Source organism: Salmo salar, unplaced genomic scaffold (assembly GCF_965601325.2).
Source record: "Salmo salar unplaced genomic scaffold, fSalSal1 ptg000619l, whole genome shotgun sequence".
Taxonomy (NCBI): Eukaryota; Metazoa; Chordata; class Actinopteri; order Salmoniformes; family Salmonidae; genus Salmo; species Salmo salar.
This window is the reverse complement of record NW_027675443.1, coordinates 341,058-347,057: the sequence shown is the minus strand read 5'-3', so window position 1 is coordinate 347,057 and position 6,000 is coordinate 341,058.

Here is a 6,000-nt window from a genome sequence, read left to right as displayed (position 1 = left end):
CCTCCAATTAGAGACAACAACAACCAGCTTCCACTAATTGGAGGTCATTGCCAAAACTCAACATAGAAATAGAAAAACTAGATAATTTAAACATAGCAATAGAAAACATAGAATGTAACCAGTATTTAAAAATGTAATAAAATGTATGCACTCTACTGTAAGTCGCTCTAGATAAGAGCGTCTGCTAAATGACTAAAATGTAATGTAAAAATGTAAAATGTAAACTAAAAAAACAACACACACAAAACAAACACCCTCTGCCATGCCCTGACCAACTATAATGACAAATAACCCCTTTTACTGGTCAAGACATGACATGTAGTCATCACCCTCAGCCTCATTAATCTATTCCTCCATCAATATCACCATCATCATAATAGTCATCATCCTCCTCCTCTTCATAGTTTCTGCCACTGGCCTCAATAAAAGCCCTTCTGAACAATTCACATTGTCCTTCTGCCTGCTGGAGCTCATCAAGCTTTCCAGCAAGGACAGCTCTTTCCCCAAGACAACATCCATCTTCTCTGTGTAATGTTGTAAGGCCTCCACGATCAGTTCCTGCTCATGTGAGTAGAACATCTTGGCAGTGAAGACATCATCCTCAATGTAGCGCTTCTCTTCACAAAGAGAACAAAGAGCCTTTGCTTGAGGTGAACCTTCCCAGCATCCTCTGCTCCTCCTGCTCTCCAGGACCAAGCAGTGTTGTCCACCTGCACTGCATCCTCATACATTTCTACCGCAGGCTCTGGACTTTTACACCTGGATCTTGCAGCGAGCTAGCTGCTACCTGAGTGACTACTGGCAAACGTCGGTCCTGAAGAGTTCCTTCAGCCACTCCTGGGCTATTCCGGAGCTAGCCAGCTGAAGACTTTCATCAGCCACATATCTGCCCGAGGGAATTATCCAACTGGCCCCTCCGTCACGACGTAACCTGAAAGACCATCTGCGGCCCGCTAATCGTTAGCTGTCTTGTTGGCTGCTATCTGAATAGGTCTATCGGACAATTTTTTGGGGGCCACTATAACTATAACTATTTTGCCAATTAGACTGGTCCCCCCTACCACACGGAACCCCAATAATCTACAGACGGAAACGCACGAGGTGGATAAAAACAGACCTCCCTCCATCTTCTACCAGCTTGCTACCTATGGCTCGGCTAGCTATCTAATTCTTACTGGACCCTCTGATCACTCGGCTAAGCATGCCTCTCCTTAATGTCAATATGCCTTGTCCATTGCTGTTCTGGTTAGTGTTTATTGGCTTATTTCACTGTAGAGCCTCTAGCCCTCCTCATTATACCTTATCCAACCTCTCAGTTCCTCCACCCACACATGCTATGACATCTTCTGGTTTCAATGATGTTTCTAGAGACAATATCTCTCTCATCATCACTAAATGCCTAGGTTTACCTCCACTATATTCACATCCTACCATACCTTTGTCTGTACATTATACCTTGAAGCTATTTTATCGCCCCCAGAAACCTGCTCCTTTTTCTCTCTATTCCGGACGTCACAGACGACCAATTCTTATAGCTTTTAGCCGTACCCTCATCCTCATTCTTCTCTGTTCCTCTGGTGATGTTGAGGTGAATCCAGGCCCTGCAGTGCCTAGCTCCACTCCTACTCCCCAGGTGCTCTCTTTTGATGACTTCTGTAACCGTAATAGCCTTGGTTTCATGCATGTTAACATTAGAAGCCTCCTCCCTAAATTTGTTTTATTCACTGCTTTAGCACACTCTGCCAACCCGGATGTCCTAGCCGTGTCTGAATCCTGGCTTAGGAAGTCCACCAAAAACTCTGAAATCTTCATCCCTAACTACAACGTTTTCAGACAAGATAGAACGGCCAAAGGGGGCGGTGTTGCAATCTACTGCAGAGATAGCCTGCAGAGTTCTGTCCTACTATCCAGGTCTGTACCCAAACAATTTGAACTTGCTATAGACCACCCTCGGCCCCCAGCTGTGCTCTGGACACCATATGTGAACTGATTGCCCCCCATATATCTTCAGAGCTTGTGCTACTAGGTGACCTAAACTGGGACATGCTTAACACCCCAGCCATCCTACAATCCAAGCTTGATGCCCTCAATCTCACAAAAATTATCAATGAACCCACCAGGTACAACCCTAAAGCCGTAAACACTGGCACCCTCATAGATATAATCCTAACAAACTTGCCCTCTAAATACACCTCTGCTGTTTTCAACCAAGATCTCAGCGATCACTGCCTCATTGTCTGCATCCGTAATTGGTCAGCGGTCAAACGACCTCCACTCATCACTGTCAAACGCTCCCTGAAACATTTCTGCAAGCAAGCCTTTCTAACCGACCTGGCCCTGGTATCCTGGAAGGATATTGACCTCATCCCGTCAGTAGAGGATGCCTGGTTATTTTTTTTAAATGCCTTCCTCACCATCTTAAATAAGCATGCCCCATTCAAGAAATTTAGAACCAGGAACAGATATAGCCCTTGGTTTTCCCCAGACCTGACTGCCCTTAACCAACACAAAAACATCCTGTGGCGTTCTGCATTAGCATCGAACAGCCCCCGTGATATGCAACTTTTCAGGGAAGTTAGAAACCAATATACACAGGCAGTTAGAAAAGCCAAGGCTAGTTTTTTCAAGGAGAAATTTGCTTCCTGCAACACAAATTCAAAAAAGTTATTGGACATTGTAAAGTCCATGGAGAATAAGAACACCTCCTCCCAACTGCCCACTGCACTAAGGATGGGAAACTCTGTCACCACCGATAAACCCACTATAATTGAGAATTTCAAGAAGCATTTTTCTACGGCTGGCCATGCTTTCCACTTGGCTACCCCTACTGCAGTCAACAGCACTGCACCCCCCACAGCTACTCGCCCAAGCCTTCCCCATTTCTCCTTCTCCCAAATCCATTCAGCTGATGTTCTGAAAGAGCTGCAAAATCTGGACCCCTACAAATCACCCGGGCTAGACAATCTGGACACTTTCTTTCTAAAATTAACTGCCAAAATTATTGCAACCCCTATTACTAGCCTGTTCAACCTCTCTTTTGTGTCGTCTGAGATTCCCACAGATTGGAAAGCAGCTGCTGTCATCCCCCTCTTCAAAGGAGGGGACACTCTTGACCCAAATTGCTACAGACCTATATCCATCCTACCCTGCCTTTCTAAGGTCTTCGAAAGCCAAGTCAACAAACAGATTACCGACCATTTCGAATCCCACCGCACCTTCTCCGCTATGCAATCTGGTCATGGGTGCATCTCAGCCACGCTCAAGGTCCTAAACGATATCGTAACCGCCATCGGTAAGAAACAATACTGTGCTGCCGTATTCATTGACCTGGCCAAAGCTTTCGACTCTGTCAATCACCACATCCTCATTGGTAGACTCAATAGCCTTGGTTTCTCAAATGATTGCATCGCCTGGTTCACCAACTACTTCTCAGATAGAGTTCAGTGTGTCAAATCGGAGGGCCTGTTGTCCGGACCCGTGGCAGTCTCTATGGGGGTGCCACAGGGTTCAATTCTTGGGCCAACTCTTTTCTCTGTATACATCTATGATGTCGCTCTTGCTGCTGGTGAGTCTCTGATCCACCTCTACGCAGATGACACCATTCTGTATACTTCTGGCCCTTCTTTGGACACTGTGTTAACAACCCTCCAGACGAGCTTCAATGCCATACAACTCTCCTTCCGTGGCCTCCAACTGCTCCTAAATACAAGTAAAACTAAATGCATGATCTTCAACCGATCGCTGCATGCACCTGCCCGCCTGTCCAGCATCACTACTCTGGACGGTTCTGACGGTTCTGTAAACTCTCCTTCCAGACTCACATCAAACATCTCCAATCCAAAGTTAAATCTAGAATTGGCTTCCTATTTCGCAACAAAGCATGCTTCACTCATGCTGCCAAACATACCCTCGTAAAACTGACCATCCTACCGATCCTCGACTTCGGCGATGTCATTTACAAAATAGCCTCCAATACCCTACTCAACAAATTGGATGCAGTCTATCACAGTGCCATCCGTTTTGTCACCAAAGCCCCATATACTACCCACCACTGCGACCTGTACGCTCTCGTTGGCTGGCCTTCGCTTCATAATCGTCGCCAAACCCACTGGCTCCAGGTCATCTACAAGACCCTGCTAGGTAAAGTCCCCCCTTATCTCCGCTCACTGGTCACCATAGTAGCACCCACCTGTAGCACGCGCTCCAGCAGGTATATCTCTCTGGTCACCCCCAAAGCCAATTCCTCCTTTGGCCGTCTCTCCTTCCAGTTCTCTGCTGCCAATGACTGGAACGAACTACAAAAATCTCTGAAACTGGAAACACTTATCTCCCTCACTAGCTTTAAGCACCAGCTGTCAGAGCAGCTCACAGATCACTGCACCTGTACATAGCCCATCTATAATTTAGCCCAAACAACTACCTCTTCCCCTACTGTATTTATTTATTTTATTTATTTCGCTCCTTTGCACCCAATTATTTATTTCTACTTTGCACTCTCTTCTACTACAATTCTACCATTCCAGTGTTTTACTTGCTATATTGTATTTACTTTGCCACCATGGCCTTTTTTTGCCTTTACCTCCCTTATCTCACCTCATTTGCTCACATTGTATATAGACTTATTTTTCCACTGTATTATTGACTGTATGTTTGTTTTACTCCATGTGTAACTCTGTGTTGTTGTATGTTGTTGAACTGCTTTGCTTTATCTTGGCCAGGTCGCAATTGTAAATGAGAACTTGTTCTCAACTTGCCTACCTGGTTAAATAAAGGTGAAATAAATATATATATATTTTTTTTAATCTTTATTTTAACAGGGAAAACAGACTGAGACCTGGATCTCTTTTACGGCTGTGCCCTGTGTAAACATGTTGACATGTACAGTTTTAGGCATACAGACAAGAACATTTCAAACATACAAAACAAAGACACAATTCAACAGAAACAATCACAGACAACATCATATTGATCCTCCATAACATTTTTGAAATGGGCAAGGGACACCAGAGTGTCTAACTTAAGTTGGATCTGCAGTTTGTTCCATAAATAAGGCGCAAAGGAACTAAAGGCAGTCCTACCCAACTCTGTGGAGACCGCAGGAGTCTCTAATGTAATCCACATCTGTGATCTGGTTTTAAAATGTGTATATCTAGTGGAAATTAATGATGATATATATGGAGGTAGTTTTAAAAGAAGCGCTTTATAAATAAACAAGAGAGCATGTTGCTCTCGCCTCACAGATAGAGAGGCCCAACCCACATGTTGATATAGGATACAGTGATGAGTTTTGTAACTATCACCCGTGATAAACCTGAGTGCACAATGGTAAATAGCATCCAGTGGTTTTAATGTGTTTGCCGATGCATGCATATAGATAATATCACCATAATCTAAAACGGACATAAAAGTAGCCTGCACAATTTGTTTTCTATTTACAAAGGACAGACAAGCCCTGTTTCTGTAAAGGAACCCTATCTTGAATTTGAGCTTTTTTCCCAATTCAGTAACATGTTTTTTAAAAGAAAGCTTATCATCTAACCATACCCCTACGTATTTATATGCAGAGACCTGTTTGATTTGAGTACCATCCAAGCTAGTGATTACAAAAGTGTTTCTAACTGAGAGTTTAGACCTAGAAAAAAACATTACATTTGTTTTCTTAGCGTTTAAAACAAGTTTAAGCTGTAAAAGAGACCCCTGTAGTATCCTAAAATCAGACTCCAACTGCATTAAAGCTTGGTCGGCTGTTGGAGCAATAGAGTACATCACTGTGTCATCTGCATATAAATGGAATTTACAATATTTGACATCATCACCAATGTTGTTTATATAAAGTGAGAACAATAGTGGGCCAATTATTGAACCCTTAGGCACCCCTTTAAGTAACTGTAAGGAGTCAGACTTGACCCCGTCGACCATGACGGCCTGAGTTCTATCTTTAAGATAGTCATAAAACCATCGGCAGGCATCAGTGCCCACTCCTATAGATGACAGCTTACT